The sequence below is a fragment of the Microcaecilia unicolor genome, chromosome 3 (genome assembly GCF_901765095.1).
Source record: "Microcaecilia unicolor chromosome 3, aMicUni1.1, whole genome shotgun sequence".
Taxonomy (NCBI): Eukaryota; Metazoa; Chordata; class Amphibia; order Gymnophiona; family Siphonopidae; genus Microcaecilia; species Microcaecilia unicolor.
The window spans coordinates 192,850,989-192,871,932 of NC_044033.1; the positions used below are offsets into that span (position 1 = coordinate 192,850,989).

At 44.9% G+C, this 20,944-nt stretch overlaps 1 pseudogene; it reads right to left on the reverse strand.

Annotated features, from left to right (window-relative positions):
- Nucleotides 1–954: 954 nt before the first annotated feature.
- Nucleotides 955–20,944, reverse strand: part of LOC115464312 — a 31,888-nt pseudogene continuing 11,898 nt past the window's right edge.

Genomic DNA, 20,944 nt, shown 5'->3' on the forward strand with positions numbered 1-20,944 from the left:
GACACTCCCCTGCATAGTGACAGAATAGGCCAGTGGTCTTTACTACACTTTATTTTGGGGCCATTTTGGATCCAAATGAGCTGAAGGAGAACCACTAGATATCTTCCCATGCAGGGCCATGACACTACTCTCTAGCATGTGTCAGTGAAATCCATCCCTTCCAGCCTGCCTTCAAATTTTTAATTGAGAATATTCTCAAGGAGGTAAATATGTCCAGGAACATTCTCTTCTTCTATTGAGAAATGCCTTGTCATAAGAATATAAAAATAGCCATACTGGGTCAGACCAATGGTCCATATAGCTCAGTATCCATTAGTAGCAACATTCCATGCTACTAATCCTGCGGCAAGGAATGTCTTCCCCATGTCCATCTCAATAACAGACTATGGACCTTTCCTCCAGGAACTTGCCCAAACCTTTTCTAAACCCAGATACGTTAACCACTGTTACCACATCTTCCAGCAATGAGTTCCACAGCTTAACTATTCTTTGAGTGAAAAATATTTCCTCCTCTTTGTTTTAAAAGTATTTCCATGTAATTTCATCTAGAGTCCATCCCATACTCCTGGAGCCATCTGTATCTCTCTCCTCCATTTTTCCCAGGAGATAACTGGGGTGAATTTGCAATATTATGTCCTTGGATGAAGTCATCTTGGTATGCCTAGCAGTAATTTTCCTTTTCTAGAAAAGCTGGTTTCTGATGGTTACAGATGTATTCAGGCCACAGGCTGTAGAATCCATATTGTTATAAAACAATGGTTCAGGCTTGTATAGGCCCCAGAGACCAGCAAAGGTGAAATCGCAGGTAACTACTCCTACAGCGTCCATTCTGGTGGTGATTACTTCACATTCAGCCTCCACGTCCTTCTGTATAATACCATCTTTTGTTCCACAGAGAGGGACAGCTTTCGTCTTTGGGCTGCCCTCCAGAGCTCAGTGACACTTGCTGTTCTTTCACCATCCACCGCACAACAGATTAAAATTCACATTCTTCCTGGTGAAATAAACGTCCAGAGTGTAGTATACAGAACAGAATACAGCAAACTAGCCAAAGAGCATAAGGGTCCTCAGGGTACTGATTGTGATCATGTAGGCAGGCATGTTTTATCTTCCTACACTAATGTTTGCTTTTCCTTCACCTTCTCAGGGGTCCAGGAGAAATCATATAAGAGAAGTTCAAATTCTGCTTCCAGCGACTTATCACCTGTATCACTGACAATGATTTGGTAAGTTTCTTCTGCTTTCTCACCCAGGATCCTCATTCTGGAGACTGTCCAGTCCTGGAAGCCTCTGTGATCTGCTTCAGTGCTGTGGGTAGCTCCGAGTAAGGAGGCATTGCACTGGGACAATAAAGTCTGATTTCCAGATTTCTATGGTGTGGGTAAGTTATGGTAATGGTCAGTGCCACATGCTCCAAGGTCCTCATGCTTGACAGATCCAGATCTTCAGTCATCACATACCATGTGATCTCCAGTCTCCAGGGAATGAGCAGAATTCTCCAGTCTTCCTTTAATGCTGGACTGGTATAGAAAGTCAAGTAAACAACAGAATAAAATGTATATAGAGCATTGGTAAGCCTCCAAACATTAAGTAAGCTGAAACCATGCTGGTGACTGTGGCTGAAACTGATTTCATTTCCTTCCCAGTCTGATGAGCAGTCATTGTACTTGGTAACTATGAAAACTATAATATTTTGTGCATCTGTCCAGATTAGGCTGGGTCACACTTCCAGCTTCAAAGTGATCATCCCAGAACAAGGGGTTAACTGATTTTCCTGTGTGCCCATCTTTGTACCCTATTCCCTTCATCATATCCCAGTCTGAGGTCATAATACATCTTATTTATTTATTTATTTATTTATTGTACATTTATACCCCACGTTTTTCCCACAGTTTTGTAGGCTCAAAGTGGCTTACAATGCACTGATAGGCTATTGCCAGATCAGAGGTGGTACGATTACAAGTGAATTGGTTAGAATAGAAGGAACAGGGAAAGAAGAAAATAGGGAAAGGATAAGAGAGTCTAAATTTTAGCTCAATAAGGGGCCCTTTTTACTAAGCAGTAGTAAGCAGATTAAAAACCACTACCATGGCACACTGGTGCATTTGTGCGCACTTCCCATATAATAAAATATAAAATATTTTTTGGTGCTGGGGGCACGTTTGGAGGCAGAGAGTAGGCGAGCCCAGAACTAATTCATTCACACTGCTGAAGGTAATTGCAAGCATGGATGTAGCTGCCTCTGCATAAAATGGCATGTGTCCAACTTTATCTACCACACCTATAGTGATGATGTTGATGAAGTTGACGTATCCATCATAATTAAAGTTGTTATGATAATGGCTTCTGTTGATACTTGCCACATTTGCATCCTGCAATCACTCCATGTTGCAAGGAGCTCCTATGTGCCACTTCTCCTGCCCAGAATATATTGTTGGGCACCATCACCATCTTGCCAGTACAATGGGTTCAATGATAGATGTCATTTTCATTGTCTTGTTGTGGCAATGAATTGGAATTCAAGTCATAACTTCCCCCAGGACTAAACAGTATTTAGGTTCTATATCCTGAATATTTCATTTTCTCCCTGTATGAAGGCTATAGTCTGCGTAGCTGAACAGAGAATGGTCCTTTAGTTCACCTGGCTGGCCTCTGCTTACTAGCCCACTCATCTTGATCAGTTCATCCATCAATCTGAACATTCTAGGAGTGATCCAGTTTGAACATCTCTAGAACAGCGGCGTTGAGCAAAGAGGACTGATGATTCACTTCTCCCTTATAACCTGCATGTGGTCACTGAGAGCCTATAGATCAAAAAACAAGAAACCTCATTTTGGCCTAAGTCTACTGCTATATAATTCTCCATTCTATATTCATGAACACTATGGAGAAGATAAGAGACAGTAGTAAGTAGTGTTGCCTATTTGCAAGACAGTAGACTCAATAGAACAACTAACTCTTTCAAGTGAGCTTCTTGGAGCACTGAAGTTGCTGCCTGGCCCACCATCTCGCACTAAAGTTTCTTCATATGTAAACCACTTTGGTTGTACCACAGAAAGGTGGTACATCAAGTCCATGACCCTTTACTCTTTCATAAGAAGATCCATTTTTAGAATGACTGCACCATCACTGTGGCATAATCTCCCATCATCACTGCGACAGGAACTATCTTTCTAAAAATGTAAGACCAACCTTAAAGCATATTATTTTTCAAGAATGTACTGCCACTGATCTTATGCCCGTCTTCAAGATGCTATTCTTCTCTTTCTAGAACTTGGTGCCTACGTTTACGTGCCAAGAGTGTAAGTTGTAGAATATTAGCGCTTATGTGAGTAACAGTGTGTAAGTCCTAGTTGGGTGCTAAGCAGTATTTTATAGCTTGAACGTGCAGCTCGCTCAGCGTATAAATGCAAGGGGGTGGGTGTGCACAGCGGGAAGTGCCAGGGGGCATGAGCATGTCCAGGTTTTACACATGTAACTTACAGATTACTCTAAATTATGCACTAAAGTGCCATAATTAGGGACACACTTTTCACCTGTTATTGACATGGCATATGTTGAGCGTATCTAAATGTAGGTGCATTTCTACCCATTTATGTTACCATTCTATAAAAAAATGTAAGTGATTGTGGTTATAGAATAGCTCTCAGCATGAATAAATCTGGCATTTAATTTCTAGCACTGTGTTATAGAATTGCTCCTATTACAAGGCTGGACCTGGCTCTGGAATATGGTTGGATTGCAGCCTATAATCCTTTTTCTCTCTTTTCTCTTTCATCAAATTATTATATTATCTTTTCACTTTCTACTGTTTGACTCATACCCATGCACTCTATACTATTTAAACTTAATATTATAAACCACCCAGATGGATTAATAAACTTGGAAACTTGGCATAGCCTAAAATTGACAGCAGGGGCTGAGATAAAATGTAATTGAGACAGCAAAGTGGGCACTTCATGATCCTATTTGTACATCGTCGACAAACACAGAAGAAAACAAACCTTTGCACTGGTAAAACCAAAGAACAAAGTCACAACGAAGGAGACAAAGTAGATGATGGCAAAAAACTTCTATTTAACTCTAAAAGGTTCACAGCAAAAGTTTATTAATAAACCTGGACTTGACACGTCATGTTTCGGCCACTCTGGCCTGCCTCAGCAGTCCCTGTACATAATCGCTGTAATGATTTCTTGAAGAAGAAATGATCTTCTAGAAAAAGGCTGTGAAAAAGCAGTCTCCTTGTTTTAAGGATGCGTTGTCTCAACAGGACGAGCACCATTGGAAAAACATCAAACTGATGGTGCTCATCCTGTTGAGACAACGCATCCTTCAAACAAGGAGACTGCTTTTTCACAGCCTTTTTCTAGGAGAATGTCTCTTTTTCAAGAAATCATTACAGCGTTTATATATAGGGACTCCCAAGGCAGGCCAGAGTGGCCGAAACACGACTCGTGTCGAGTCCAGGTTTATTAATAAACTTTTGCTGTGAACGTTTTTGAATCTAGTAGAAGTCTTTTTGCCATCATCTACTTTGTCTCCTTCGCTGTGACTTTGTTCCTATTTGTACGTCAACACCTAGAGTACTTTTAGAAACACATCAATTCATGCAACTATTCTTTCACCAGGGCAAGAGGGAGACACATACTCATGCTTTAGTTATGGCCCTGCTTCCTCTTTTTCCACCAAAATAAAAGAGAAGGTGGATGTTTATATCATCTCTTCAAGCCAGTCTTATGAGGCAATATTATATACCCAACAGGGCATTTAGCTTGCAAGTTTATCATCCTTCTGGAATTTCTGCTTCTCACATTCTTTCTATATTAAGTGCAAAGATCAAAGAAGAGAGAACTAGCTGGGGGAACTGCGGTGCCATTCTGTCATACTCCAGCAATTCACTGTAGAGCTGCACGTCTTATTTCACTTCTAGCATTCATGTGACCTACAGCTGCATTATGGTGACCTCATCACTATCACTGGGGCAGCTGAGGTCATTCGTATAGTATAGATTTCAGAGCCCAGCTGAGCAGTCATTTACACTTATATTGCTAAACGGTCACTCCAGTTATGCTTTATGACACCTGAAGCAAATTTTTAAAAAAGAGCGTGCAGAGTGGGAAGCTTTAGTGGAGCCAGTCAAGATTGTCAATAAATGACACATTGACAAAAAGATAAACATCATTGTAACTGACATGAGTTATCACGTGTCTGAGAGGTGAAAAGCCCATTTAGCTTAAAAGCAGACCTGCTGTCACCTACCAGAGATATCTCTGCAGAATTAGACTGAAGTTTATTGACAGTGTCATTTCTATAGCTGTCATTCTGGTAATTATTTCACCAGGGGGGCAAAAAGTGAACTACCAGTTTCCCATTTTCCTGTTCATGGTCCACAGTGCTGAGCATCATCCTTTCTCAGTTATAACAGCAATGACCGTTCCAGCTCTGCTCTCCTTCTGAATGTATTGCAAGCCTGTGGCAGTGACCATCTCTATTAATAGTGAAAAGTATTATCTCAGATGTGGTCTGTTTAATCCTCACTCATGTAGAATATGTCTTTAAGACAATAAGCCAAGGAGTAGGGTAAATTGGCTCTTCCCAAAGACCAAGGGAGACGATAGTTCAAAAAGGTGATCTCTATTGGAACAACTTAACAACACAGCTGCTGTGTTTGGGCATCAAAATGCCTGCCTCAGGAGTCTATAATAACATATGTAAAACTAGCATAAACATATATATCATGAAAATTAAAAACACATAAAGTATGAATAAATTAAAAAATATGTTGATAAATAATATAACATTTAAAATATATAATGATAAATAATATTTAAGAATTATTTGTAAAATGGAGAGACATGAAATGAAAGACATTATAAAAACATATACAAACTGTTATGATTGGGGTCTGAACCCCTCTCAAACTTACCTCTTTCCTGGGGGTCAGCTTCTTAGCTGGCCGGTTTCTTTTCTCTTTCCTTTCTGAGCTGGCTCTGTCTCTCTGTGCTGGCAGCTTCCAGCAGCATGGGGTTAATTGTCTCACTTCACTACAGCTGTGTGTGTGTTGCCTGAGTTGCTCTAACTCTCTTTGGGTGTACTGGCTTCAAGTGTTTCACGGTTTTGCATTGGTGTGGGTTGGGCCTCTCTGGGTCAGTGTGCTTTTGCCTAGGTCTAGGGAGTGTGACATCATCAGGGAGGGCCTTGATAAGGAAGTGGTGTTGTTTCCTTCAGGGCCTTGGCAACAGTTGTGTTTGCTTTAGGTAGGGTGGTGCAGTGTGCACTTCTGACATTGTGTCTAGTTTCCCTGCTTGCTTTTGCTAAGGTCCAGGTTAGTGTTAGTGCAGTGTGCACTGGTGTCTATGTGTTTAGCTTTCCTGCTTTTCCCTTTGGTTCCCCTGCTGTTCCCTCTTGGTTTTGGAAGCATTGCTATGTGTAGGGCTTTAGAAGCTCTGTTGCTGATAGAAGTACTTCAGGGTTTGGTGTTGTTAGGAACACTGCAGAGTTTGCTGTTAGAAGTACTTCTGGTGTTTGTGCTATTAGGAGCATTGCAGTCTTTGCTGTTGGTGTTTGGTGATTTAGAATCACTTTTGGCTTATGTGTTAGCTTCCCTTCTTTTTCCTTGTGGCTCCCCTGTCTTCCCTTTTAGTGCTAGGAGCTCTTCTGGTTGCTTGCCAGAGTAGTGCTTAGGAAGCACCTTGTTAGTTGTATCTAGCTTGCTAGAGCAGTGCTTAGGTAGCTGGTTAGTTCTGAGTTTAGCTTATTAGTGTAAAGCTCTGCTTGTAGCTTGGTGCTTAGTAGCACCTGTGTTAGCTTTGTGTTTAGTTCCCTGCTCTGTTAGTTTAGGGCTTAGGAAGTCCCTTTCTTGAGCAGGGATTAGGAGCTCCTGGTTAGTATAGGGCTTAGGAAGTCCTTTTGTCAGTTTACTGTTAGGAACACTCCTGCTGGTTTAGGGATTGGGAGCACGTAGATCAGTTTAGGTTTAGGAGCACTTCTGTTTCCAGTCCTGGTCCCTATGTCATCCGGTATCCAGTAAGTCCTGTCGGCTACTCGAACCCAGGAGCTCAACTTCTGGGGGGCTTAGTAGCTAAGTGCAGGTGAAGCTGTGTGGACCAGTCCAGTGTGCTCCAGTCCAGTGTGCTCCAGTCCCGTGTTCCAGTCCTGTGTCCTCCAGTCCGGGGGACCAGTCCAGTGTGTTCCGGTCCGGTGTGTGTTCCAGTCTGGTGTGCTCCAGTCCAGTGTGTTCCGGTCCGGTGTGTGTTCCAGTCTGGGGGATTCCAGTCCATGTGTTCCGGTTCGCTGGGCAGTGCCTGCAGTCCCTGCCGGTGTGTTTACCCAGTGTTGGTTGGTGGGTTTTGCCTGCTGCTGTCGCTCCTCGTCAGCAGCCCAAGGGCTCACGTTTGCTCCAGAGCCCAGTCCCGCGGGCTCTGAACCTGAGAACCTGACACAAACATCAGAATAACATTTTGTGACAATAATAAAACCAAAAGGTGCATACTTAATGTAAAGCTAAAAGTGGATTATAATGCAGAAAAACAAATATGGCTGACCTCATAATGTTCATTGTTCAGATATAGACAAAAGTTTCTGAGATCTCATACAACTCTGAATGAATACAGTGGAACCTATTTCAGTAAGAAGGCAAAAAAGTTAATGGTGCAAATCTAGGGTACACAAATTTGTTAAATAGTGCTGAATATTGGGGAGATGGGTTTTCAGTGCACCATCCCCAATATTACCACTGAAAACCATCTAACTGCTATATAGCACTATACAGACAATGCCAAAGCAAAGTTAGGGTTCAGTGAGGGTGGAATGTCCAAATGTAGTGATCTCAACAATATTTAGCCACTATCTGCCAGATTCTATACAGAGGGGCATTTTCGAAAGGAACGTCCATGTTTTGATATGGACGTCCTCACAAAAAGTCCCGATCCAAGGGCGGGGAAACCCGTATTTTCGAAATAAGATGGACGTACATCTTTCATTTAGAAAATACCATCATGGATGTCCAAATCCTTAAATTTGGTCATCCCTAGACTTGGTCGTTTCTGATTTTCAGCGATAATGGAAACCTAGGACGTCCATCTCAGAAATGACCAAATGCAAGCCATTTGGTTGTGGGAGGAGCCAGCATTTGTAGTGCACTAGTCCCCCTGACATGCCAGGACACCAACCAGGTAACCTAGGGGGCACTGCAGTGGACTTCATAAATTGCTCCCAGGTACATAGCTCCCTTACCTTGTGTGCTGAGCCCCACAAACCCCACTACCCACAACTGTACACCACTACCATAGCCCTTACAGGTGAAGGGGGCACCTAGATGTGGGTACAGTAGGTTTGTGGTGGGTTTTGGAGGGCTCGCTGTTTCCTCCACAAATATAACAGGTAGGGGGGGATGGGCCTGGGTCTGCCTGCCTGAAGTGTACTGCACCCACTAAAACTGCTCCCAGGACCTGTATGCTGCTGCCATGGACCTGAGTATGACATCTGAGGCTGGCACAAAATATTTTTAAATATATTTTTGAGGGTAGGAGGGGGTTAGTTACCACTGGGGGAGTAAGGGGAGGTTATGCCTGATTCTCTCCGGTGGCCATCTGGTCATTTTGGGCACCTTTTTGTGCCATGATCTTAAGAAACACTTACAAAGAACCAGAGTATAATCTGAAGGAGACAAAGTAGTGAAAGAATTGACTCATAAAATATGAAAAAGTTGTGAGAAAATTTTAAATATTAAGATTATATTAAGAATTACATTATTTAAATTATATAAAGAAATTTTATAGAGGTAATAGGGAAGTACTCAGAGTGTTAACTCACCCAAGCGGGGCTACACTCCAAAATAGATCACGCCTCTAAGGGTGGACAAGTTTCTCGCTCATAGAACTACCCCATAAAATGTTTTTGATTTTTATGTGAGGAAATACACACCTGTGCTCTTCTTTATGCAATAATAAACATCTCACCAACAACAAATATATATTACTATCATTAACTTAATTGCTAGGTCAATCCTGTCACTTGCTCCATTAAACCTCATGCACACAATTCACCTTATTTAACAACTTTCAATGAAGTTGAACATATACCACTTTCATACAATTTTAATCACATTTGTGTGCTACCTCTATATCAGATCAACCTTTCTTAGTAATTTCAACTGTAAACAGTAATAACTCTAGGCGCACTTTTCGGAAGGATTATCCATATATGCCAATTTGAAGACCCCTGAGGAAGGCCTTTTTGGCCGAAACACAGACCGTGTTGGGTCCTAATAAATCATTTTGGCTTTTAACATCTTTGACTTCAGCCTGGTCTTTCTGGATATCTTCCGCTCGATTTGTTGTTTTCTTGTGTGTTTTTTACGGGAGATTTGGACTCTCCTTGTTGTTGTTTTTGAGCATTATGGATGACCAGACTGGCAAGGATAAACGTGCTGTTGAACTGGCTCGTAATCTATCACTGTTGGATTACCTACATATGCAGAAAGAAGCCTGGAATCATGTTACACAGGCAACCATTGTGAACTGCTTCAAGTGGGCAAGCTTTGTTAGGGATGTGGAGAGGGACGAAACAGATGCAGCTGTTGCAAACGCGTCAGATGAACAGGCTATTGACATCCTAGCCGGAGTTACTGAAGAGGAGTTTCATCACTATGTAGCTGTTCATTACAATCTACAAGCAACTGACGACAGCACTGATGTCCAGATATACACCTACACACAGGCAGTGGTGTGCTGGAGCCGGCTTGCGAGCCGTTTGTTCTGCATGGTGAGCCGGCTCCGGTAAACAAGGTAAGCATGGCAGGAGGGCGCCACAAGCCATGTTTACCCCGCTTACCTCACCTCCCACAGTCCTCGTTTGCCTGAACCCGCCCCACGCTGCCCTGTGGGGGTTTAAATCTTTTTTATTACCTCCGTCAAAGCGGCCGCATCATTGAAAGCCCTGCCCATCTCTAGCCTTGCCTTTATGAGTTCGTTCCCTCAGAGTCCAGCCTTCTGATGTCATTTCCTCTTTCCGCGAGGAAATAAACTTTGTTTGGAAGGGTCCCAATAAGCTTTGTTTGGAGCTCTCACCGTTGTGTTTTGCTGGTCACTTGGATTTGTTTTTTCCTCCACTCTGTGTTGTTTTCTGCTTGCGTGATTGTGGAAGGAGCACACCCCCTTTTCTTGTACTTTGTATTTCTTTGGTCCCATACCCTTGCACTTAAGCGGATTGCACTGTACTCAGCAAAAGCAGCCAAAAAATTACATTACCTTTACAAGGACCTTTGAAATGTGCCTTTTAAAAAATCTGAATGGATGTAATGTCAGCGACGCGGCTGAGCTGAAGTAAACCATGACATTGGTACTGTTCAGACTTAAATGAAGTGAAAAAGGTGCCAAAACAGAGGTGTAATAGACCCTGCATGAATAAAGGCAATGCCTGTATATCTTACAGACCACACAAAACACTATGGAACAATACTGATATGATGCCTTGAAGTAATGCAACCTGCACAAGTTATGGATGCACCACAGTGTCCATCTGAGGTTAACTCTCTGAATGGTGTACAAGGGAATTATAGAATATGCCACTAGGACAATAGTTAAGATAGAGAAATAAAAATATATATAAATATTTTTAAAAAGAGTAGAAATTGTGCTCAAGAGCTATGAGTTAATGAACAATATGTAATATAAATGTGAAAAGCCATAAATCATTTGTGACAATGCATTAGAGTACCTATATGTCATGCATACAGGGAAGGCAAGCTCTTTGGCCACAGCCAGACCCTGACTGCAGCAGACAGGTTCCCTGGCCAGGCACAAGGCAGGAACTGTGGTATAGCTGGACCTTGGCAGCAACTGAAGCCAGGCGAGAACATAGGCTGGAACCGAGGCAAGACAGACTTGGCTGGAGCTGGAGAATGGACTTAGCTGAACTTGGCTGGAGCTGGAGACAGGCATGGCTGGAGATGGACTCGGCTGGAGCTGGAGTTGGAGACAGAGAAGTAGGAAACAGGCAAGGCAGCAATTAGGAACAAGGAACCCATTGCGAAGGCAGTCAGAGGCAGACCCTGTTGCCTTGAAATAGGCCGGGAGGGCCTGACGTTACGAGGAGCACTGCAGCCCAACTCCCGTAGTGGGACTACAAAGGTGCTGTCCTTGCATGCATGTAGGAGACCCCGCCCCCCGGCACGGCTGAGCCAGTATGGCCCTTGCCACCCACGAAGTGCCACAGAATGGTGTAGGCATCATCCCACTCCAGTGAGGAACGCTGCAAACCCCTACCCCAGGGTCCTGAGGTCAGTGCACCACCTGGGCCTTGCAGCACAGCCAGGGCCATGACAGTATCTCCTCTAAAGGGGCCTCCTCTCCTCGGTCTAGGATAGAGCCACTGAGGAGTCTGACAATAGAACTTTCTCAGGAGCAAAGGAACAAGACTGGCAGTATTCCATGAGCTGTCCTCAGAACTGTAGGCTCTCCTGGAATCAGGGGTGTCCTGGACCACATCCCCATGTTAGGGTTCTTCAGGCCCAATATGAGAAATAGGCTGTTCCTTCAGTGCATCCCTGGACATGGAGTCTGCCATGGCATGGGTCTCAGATACTAGGCATGAGCAAGCTTTAACCTGAAGAGACCTCCCTCCCCAGAGGAGATCCACTGCTTCCTTGTTCTCCAGACATGGAGGACATGTTTCAGCTTGCTGCACAGGACATTCCATGGCCAAACCGACATTGGTCTGGGGCAGAGCATCAAGAATACCGGTGATGACTACGGTGACAGCAGGTGTCTTGAAATCCAAACAATGTTGCAGACAAGAGTCACTCCATGTGGAAATTTCGCCTCTCTCCCAGACCAAGGTCAGGTTGTGTTCTTGTAGACAGACAATCTTAAGAAAATGGGCTTCAAAGGTATCTGGAGGACATATAAAAGAATGTCCTCTCTGTGGTCACCGATGCACAAGTTTATTGGAATCGTCCATGTTTTCAGATGTCCTTGAATGGTTGCATAGACTGAGGAGACCGGAATGGGCTTGGACTAATCTTGGGTAGGAATCTTGAAATGCCAGACAAGGGCTTCATCAATGAAGTTTCCGCCTGCTCTAGAATCCAGGAGAACTTTGACATGCTTCTCTCCTTAATCTAAATCAAGTACTGCCAGGACTAGAAGTTGGATTTAAAGAGTCCCGGGACGGACCCAGCGCAGCTCCCCCAGCCAGGACTCAGTTCGAAAATTCAGGTTTGTTAGGGCATTTGAGAGCATAGGGTCCACTCTTACCATAATAGAGGCATAAATTCAGGGTTCATTGCCTCTGTTTCTCTTGTAGAGAAAGGGGGTGTGGCCCACTTGCATGGGTTCTTCATGATCAATAGGTGGGCCCTCCCTTTGATTAGGAGTATGTGGAGAGTAGAGATGGCTGGACATCTTCAAAATTGTCTTCTTCGAGGAGCGCTATTCCCAGGCATGCTCCTGAAACTGGACATCTATCAGATTACAGAGACTGATAAGGTCATCCAGTCTGGTTGGGAGGTCTCGTCTGGCCAGCTCATCTTTGATTTGGGGTGCCAACCCCTGCCAGAAACTCTCATTATTCCAACTCAGTTCAGAAGCCAAGGTGTGAAACTGAATAGCATAAATCACCCAGGGTCCATGGCCCCTGCTTCAGTTGAAGATGCTCATGTGACTTTCCCAAGCTCTTCGAAGACCCTCTTGAAGTGTTCCAGAAAACTGTGGAAGTCATCAAGCACTGGATCATTCTGTTCCCAGAGTGGAGAAGCCCATCCCAGGGCCTGGGATACTGCAGCCATCCGGTGGTCCAGGCAATTGATCAAAGCATGAACTGCCCCAGCAAGTTGCTGGAACTGAACTTATGTGAAGCTAGGTCTTGGACTGAAACAGACAAGTGCTGAAGTTGTATAGCCACTTGCTGGACCAGCCGCAAGGTGGGTGACTTTTCGGAGATCAGGGCCTTCATAATTTGTCATGCACACAGGGAAGGTGAGCCCTTGTGCCACAGCCAGACCCCAACTGCGGCAGACAAGCCCCCTGGCCAGGCACAAGGCAGGAACTGTGGTACGGTGGAACCTTGGCAGGAACTGAAGCCAGGCGGAAATGTAGGCTGGAACCGAGGCAATGCGGACTTGGCTGGAACTGGAGACAGGCAGGGCTTGAGCTGGAGCTAGACTTGGCTGGAGTTGGAGACAGGCATGCAGGATCTGGGTAAGGCAGCAACTAGGAACAAGTGAACCACTGAGAAGACAGTCAGTGGCAAGCCCCATTGGCCTAAAATAGGCCGGGAGGGCCTGACCCGTCTCAGGACTACAAATGTGCCACCGTTGTGCATGACTAGGAGACACTGCCCCCCAGCAGGACCGAGCCAGTGTGGCCCATGCTGCCCATGAAGTGCCCTAGAGTGGCACCATCAGTATCCCACCTCAGTGAGGAACACAGAGGGTCTATTAGATTGTAAGCTCTTTGAGCAGGGACTGTCTCTCTTTGTTAAATTGTACAGCGCTGCGTAACCCTAGTAGCGCTCTAGAAATGTTAAGTAGTAGTAGTAGTAGTAGGGATGTCGCAAATCCCTGCCCTGGGGTCTTGAGGTCAGTTCGCTGCTCAAGCCTTGCTGCACAGCCAGGGTTGTGACACTACAATATTAACTAAAAATAGCTGTAACCCATAGAAAGGTACATAAATATAAAAAAACATAAATCATTTGTGACAATACATTAGAGAATATGTGTTCTACATGTATATGTATGTATTTTAAAAAAGAACATTTGTAGACCAAAAGATTTGTTAACAGAGTTTAACCAGCGCAACATGGGTGGCGTTTAGTTTTGTTTATTTCAAAATATGATATCCCACTTAGCCTGTTAGGATAATAGCAGCATACAATATAAAATTCCATAAACAGGAAAGAAAAGAACTCCAATAACAATATAGGACATTAAACACATGGTCATACTTTACCAAGATGGATTAAAAATCAAACAAAAAAATTCCAACAGTTATAAAACTTATGAGAATTAAGATCTATATCACTCCAAAATGTGTCCCTCAAATACAATCTGAAAGAAATGTGCTTTCAGTAATGATTTAAACCTCTTAAGGCTACCTTCTGCATAGAGAGTAATCTGAAATTGATTCCAAAGACAGATTCCTGTGTAACAACCCAGTGGGCTTTTTATGGACGAGAGATCACCATCTGAAAGCCTGTAAGAATCTGTTAGGAACATAAGATGAGACAAGAACATCTAAGTAACTCGGAACCTATGTAGTAAGCCATCCTGCTTATTTTCGAAAGGAGAAAAACGCCCATGTTCGGGAGATGGGCGTCTGTTTCCCGTGGGCGGCCAAATCGGTATAATCAAAAGCCGATTTTGGTTGTCTTCAACTGCACTCCGTCGCGGGAACTAATAAAGTTGACGGGGGCGTGTTGGAGGCGTGGTGACGGCGGGACTGGGGAGTGGTTATCGGCCGAGCAGAGATGGGCGCGCTCGGCCGATAATGGAAAAAAGAAAGGCGTTTTTAGCGAGAATTTAGGACACTATTTTTGGACCCTTTTTTCTCATGAACAGGTCCCAAAAAAGTGCCCTAAATGACCAGATGACCACCGGAGGGAATCGGGGATGACCTCCCCTGACTCCCCCAGTGATCACTAAACCCCTCCCACCAAAAAAACCCACTTGCAAAAACCTTATTTCCCAGCCTCTATGCCACCCTCAAATTCCGTACCCACCTCCATGACAGCAGAATGTGTTCGATGCACTCACAGCCTTTCCCTGGGTCAGATGTGGCTCTCGGGTACACTGCAGGATCACATCAGCATTGCATTGTGGTGGGGTGTAGGGTATTGGGCTCCGTGATTTCACTAGCTTGTGTTACAGTCTCACGATGTTGGTAGTTGGTAGGCTCTTCTCCCATGGTGCTTTTCCCCCTGCTTACTGGGTCAGAGTGTGCCCTGTTTTGTTTCCGGTAGTCCACGAGGTAGTGGCCATTTTTGTAAGTCCGTTTTAGATCCCTTTCGTGTGTTAGCCACGTTACAGAACTTAGTTCTTACCTAGAATGTTGCTGAAAGAGGGCATTGTACACCATTCTGCCAGCTCTGACCTACTGCTAATCTTAGTACCAGGGAGACTCGTTGCCAGTGGGGCACAACCTCTGATCTGCAGTTAACTGTGAGTAAACGCGGTTATTGAAATAAAGGACGTTTTCAGCGAGATTAGTCTTACGGTGTGAACTGCTGTGCCAAGGTTATACAGCAGCAACAAGTCCTGTCCCTGGAGCACTTTTAGTGGGTAATGCAGTGCACTTCAGGCAGGCGGACCCAGGCCCATCCCCCCTACCTGTAACACTTGTGGTGGTAAATAGGAGCCCTCTAACCCCCCCAAACCCACTGTACCCACATGTAGGTGCCCCCCTTCACCATTAAGTGCTATGGTAATGGTGTTGAGTTGTGGGGAGTGGGTTTTGGGGGGGATTTGGGGGTCTCAGCACCCAAGGTAAAGGAGCTATGCACCTGGGAGGTAATTTAATGTTTTTTCTTATTTTTTAAAAGTGCCCCCTAGGGTGCCCGGTTGGTGTCCTGGCATGTGAGGGGGGACCAGTGCACTACGAATCCTGGCCCCTCCCAAGACCCAAAGCCTTGGATTTGGTCGTTTTTGAGCTGGGATGCTTCGGTTTCGATTATCGCTGAAAAACGAAAACGCCCAGCTCAAACAAACGCCCACATCTCAAAAATGCCCACATCCAATGCATTTGCCTGGCACAAACCGTATTTGCGAAACTAAAGATAAACGACCATCTTTTTCGAAAATACGATTCGCCCCACCCCTTCACGGACCCGTTCTCGGACATGGACGTTCTTACACGTGGGCGTTTGCGTTCGATTATGCCCCTCCACGTGTGCTAATATCAGAACTTTAAAAGAGATAGAAAATTGAATAGGGAGCCAATGAAATGAATAAAAAGAGGGGGTGACATGATTGCGCTGATGTGCGTTTTCCCTAACAAACAAATGGCAGTATTCTGAAGAGTCTGTATATGCTGTAAAGAATTATGAGGGAGACCTGCATAGACAATATTACCATAGTATAACCTAGACATAAGCAATGCATGGATCAAGGAGTGTAATGCTTTTTCTTTCAACAGACCCCTTAGGATACATATTAGGTTTTTTCTGTAGGCATAGAAGAAGAGATGTGAGGCCTCAAGTGTTCAGAACTACTTTGTCAAGCAGTGAAAGAACTGAAAAAATGTAGTTCAGTTTTAGAAGAGTAGAGAAGTGAACAGATATGGCATGCTATTCTCTTCTAAATGAAGGATAGAGGAGCCAATACAGAAAGGTGGGCAGTAGAGCTGGCTCGGTGCACCAGTAGTTCTACCACAACTAAAAAAGAATTCTGTGGGTAATCAGTACGCAATGAGCTGCCAAATTGCTGCACTGTCAACAGCAAAATGTCACCAATTAGCTCAGACACTAACAAGAAGGGTGACATTTAATAAAGCATGCCTGTGGTCTGCATCGACTCTGATCTCGTTCTCCGACCCAACTCGACCCTTCCTTTCTCCCTACTTAAATACATTCCCAGACTTGATGGCTTCCCTCCCCTCCCAACTTAATAAAGCCCTGGTATCTAGTGGCCTCCCAACCGACTTGACTTAAAAGAGAACTTCATGGTGTCTTGCTGTTCCCCACATCATCCTTAGCCCCCCCCCCCCTCCAACCCCTATACCTGAAAAGAGGCAGGAACAATGACAACTCAAGCTTGCCTCAGAAGAACCACCATTTTTGAAAACAGCTGTTGCACCTGGCCTCATGCAGTGCATCCTGGGATGCCCTGGATGGATTCAGTCTCTCATATAAGGGATATTTTCCCTTTGGTGGTTGGGAGGAAACTACCAAATAAGGGAAAAAGTCCCTTATATGATGGACTGACCCTACCGGGTGTAGCCCAAGATGCACCATGCAGGACTGGGTGTTGCCATTTTTAAAGATGGTAGCGCCAAAGGAGGAGCAAATGGGCTTGCTTCTTCCTCATTCTGGTATGGGAGTCTGAGGGGTCTGGGGAAGGGTCGTGGTGCCATTAGACAAAAGATCTTTTTTAATGTTGGAGGGAGGGGGGTTGGTTATGTCAGTAGGGGTGTGTTGCTAGATACCAGGGTATTTTTTTTCTGGGGGGATGGAGTGTCAGATCCAATTGGAATAAGAGGGGGGGGGGGGGGGTCAGTCACATTAGATTAAGGGATATGGAGGTTATCGGTAGTTGGGGGATCAGGATCCTGACATATTTTTTTTTGGGGGGGGGGGCGCATGGGGAACTCTTGTTTCTGCTCTCACTACAGAGGGCGGCGAGCCAATCCTGTACCGCCTCAGGCCTGGCAATACAGTTTTTGTGTTGTGCTTTCTTAAAGAAAACTCTGCTTTGTGGCAGAGTAACTTGCATCCTCCTTACCGTTTACTTATATGGGCTGTGCACTGGTGCCTAACGTGAGGTTTTTCTTCAGGGTTAAACCTTTCTTTGCATTGGGCAGTTCTTAAAGTGATCATTAATCACTCGCTAATTGCACACTGTTCAGTAGCTTTCTGCATCTGTGTTATAACTGCAGGGGCTCCTAAATCAAGGTCTTCAAAAGTGAAGCAGATGAGACTAAAATTGACTATGGTTACTCAACCAGGAGAATAAACAGTACACATACCAGGAAGGGACAAGTATATTTTACATGCACAGCATCCAAGCTATGCAACATTGACACTCAAGTCATTTTGTTTTGTGGTGCTTCTTATTCTGGTGAGCTATATCCCGAATGCAGAACTATAGGAGCAGCTGTGTTATTATGTTCTGGTTATGGACAGAAAGAAGAAAAAAAAATCAAACATTCTTATAATTCATTTCCTTTTCATTAAAGCATATTTGGAAAGTTTGTAGCGGTGACACAATGGAAGCTGTTGTTTTTCACAGCTGTGCCCAGCAACTTACACAGCTAACAGATGAAAGCTGAAAAATCTAAAATGTCTCTCTTTTGCCAAGATAAAACTAGCACCCATGCATTCATGTATCTGTGTGCAAATCTGTGAGTGCATAAGCATACGGTTGGATAATCAAATGATTGATTTATTTTAAATCCCCCATTTCATCACTTGTCATACCGGGTTAAATTGTGCAGGGATTTGTCTTAGGTGAACTTCATAAAATCAGTTAATAAATCCCAGTTAGTAAATAAATAATAATTTCAAGCACATATAAAATCAGCCTGAGTTTTCAGTGTTTAATCTTTTTCTTTTTTTATTGAACCAACCAAAGAAGACAGTAGATGTCAAACCAGTGAAATGATCTCAGAAATATTGAATCTCACACAACACGAAGCATAAAAAAAGCCAACAAAAGTGAGCATCTCTGGTTACGCAGCATATATGCACCAGTTGACGTAGACTAGGTAGCTATGAGTTCGATGATCAGGGCTTTTTTTGAGGGGGTACTGAGTACCGGCACCTTTTCCATTGTCTGCTAAAATTGACCTGTGGAACCCAAGTTTTAATGATAGAGCTCAGGTTCTACACACCAATTCTGTCTTGTCGTAGATTCTGTGACTGCTTGCAGGGGGCCTGGCTATTATGGGATGGGACCCTCAGTGATCACCCCACTCCTGAAGGGTGGCCTAGCATTTGAGTACCGGCACCTTTTTTGCTAGAAGAAACACACTGCCGATGATCAAAAGTAAATGCGAGCACTAGATGCCATTAACGCTGTACTAGCGCCCGCATTTACCAGTGCAGAGTGACTAGAGGGTTTTAGTTCAGCAAACAACAAGCATGACAGGCCTTAGTGTGGATAGCATGCAAATGTAGTCAAGCTCATTTAAATTAGGTCATTTTGTATTCCTCCCCAACGATCAGAAAACAGCACCCAAAACAAAGGTGCTTTATTGCTGTACAAAATAACGCCATGTTGGCGCAAGCATTAGGGTGTTAGAAGAGAGGATTTCCCATGATTCTCATGCTTCTCTTAGGATTCTTTCTATAACACCTACTACTACTACTTATCATTTCTATAGCGCTACTAGACGTACGAGTTTTGATTGCGTTTGGAAGCAGAAGGAAGCCCGTGCAAGCCCTTGAGTGCTGGTTGTGAGAAACAGCAGACCCGAACATGAAGCATACATTAGCGTTCTTATGCCGCATCTAAATTTAAAGTGGCAATGTTTAAAAACAAAACCCAGCGCACACATTGGCATCTGCTACTTGCATCTAAATATAAGCATCCAGAAAAAAAAATGTTAAACGCTTATATTTAAACCAGGGGCGTATCTGCGTGGGGCCTCAGGGGCCTGGGCCCCCGCATATTTCGCCCTGGACCCCCCTACCGCTGCCAACCCTCCCCCTCCGTTGCTGTCGCCTACCTTCGCTGGCGGGGGACCCCAACCCCCGCCAGCCGAGGTCCGCGTCCTCCTGCCGCTGCCGGCTGCCTGTAAAAGAATTCCGTCAGCTGGCGGGGGACCCCCAACCCCCGCCAGCCAAGCCGAGGTCCTTTCATTTCTTCCACTAAAGCTGGCGCCGAAAGTTTCTTCTGAGTCTGACGTCGCTGCACGTTGTACGTGCAGGACGTCAGACTCAGAAACAGAATGAAGCTCATTCTGTTTCTGAGTCTGACGTCCTGCACGTACAACGTGCAGCGACGTCAGACTCAGAAGAAACTTTCGGCGCCAGCTTTACTGGAAGTTCTGGAAGAAATGAAAGGACCTCGGCTTGGCTGGTGGGGGTTGGGGGTCCCCCGCCAGCTGACGGAATTCTTTTACAGGCAGCCGGCAGCGGCAGGAGGACGCGGACCTCGGCTGGCGGGGGTTGGGGTCCCCCGCCAGCGAAGGTAGGCGACAGCAACGGCGGGGGGGAGATTGGCAATCGCAGCGGCTGGGGGGAGGGGGATCGGCAATGGCGGCGGTGGCGGCGGGGGGGGCTATAATGTGCCCCCTCACTCTGGCCCTGGCCCCCCCTACCGCCGCAGTTCAGATACGCCCCTGATTTAAACTGCAGAAAGCAGATGCCAATGCTTCACGTTCGGGTTTTACTAGGTGAATGCTCACAGGAGCTGAGCTTACCAATGAACTCTTCTGCACATATGCCAAGCACAATCCTCCCGCCGAACTCCCTAATATTCAAAGCTATGAGCGCACCTATATTTACAACTCATTAGTTTTTTTTGTTACATTTGTACCCCGCGCTTTCCCACTCATGGCAGGCTCAATGCGGCTTACATTATTATATACAGGTACTTATTTGTACCTGGGGCAATGGAGGGTTAAGTGACTTGCCCAGAGTCACAAGGAGCTGCCTGTGCCTGAAGTGGGAATTGAACTCAGTTCCTCAGTTCCCCAGGACCAAAGTCCACCACCCTAACCACTAGGCCACTCCTCCACATTAGGGTGTTCTGCGCTATTCCGGTGGTATTTTTATGGCGCTCTTCAGAATAGCGCCGGAGTTTTGATCATTGGCCCCTATGTGATTAAGGCCCCAATGCACAAAGCTTACCATGGTAGCAACTTTTGCTTTAGACCAGTTATAGCCAGTCTAAAGCAAACGTTATATAGCATCTAATACACAAAGGGGTTTTGCGTGGCTTTAACCGTTTGCCATAGCAGCTACCAAGAATCATATGCCAATTTATTAGAACAAACTCATTAGTATTATAATAAGCATTCCATGTGATGCCCAGAAAGGAGCGCCTACCTTTAACATGCTATTTTTTACTGCAGGTCAGGCCCTCCTCATCCATGCTGGCAACTCCAGGACCCCTTGTCCAGTTTCCTTCTCCCTACAGCCTCTGCCTCCTGATCACTCCCTGTGTCATGGTGAGCCCATGGGCTGCAGCCACGTTGATGCTACCTAGCCAACCCGAGGACTGGCTAAGCCTTGACTGGAGTCGGGAGAGACACCCAAGCAAGGCTATACTAAAGGCAAGTCTGGAGCT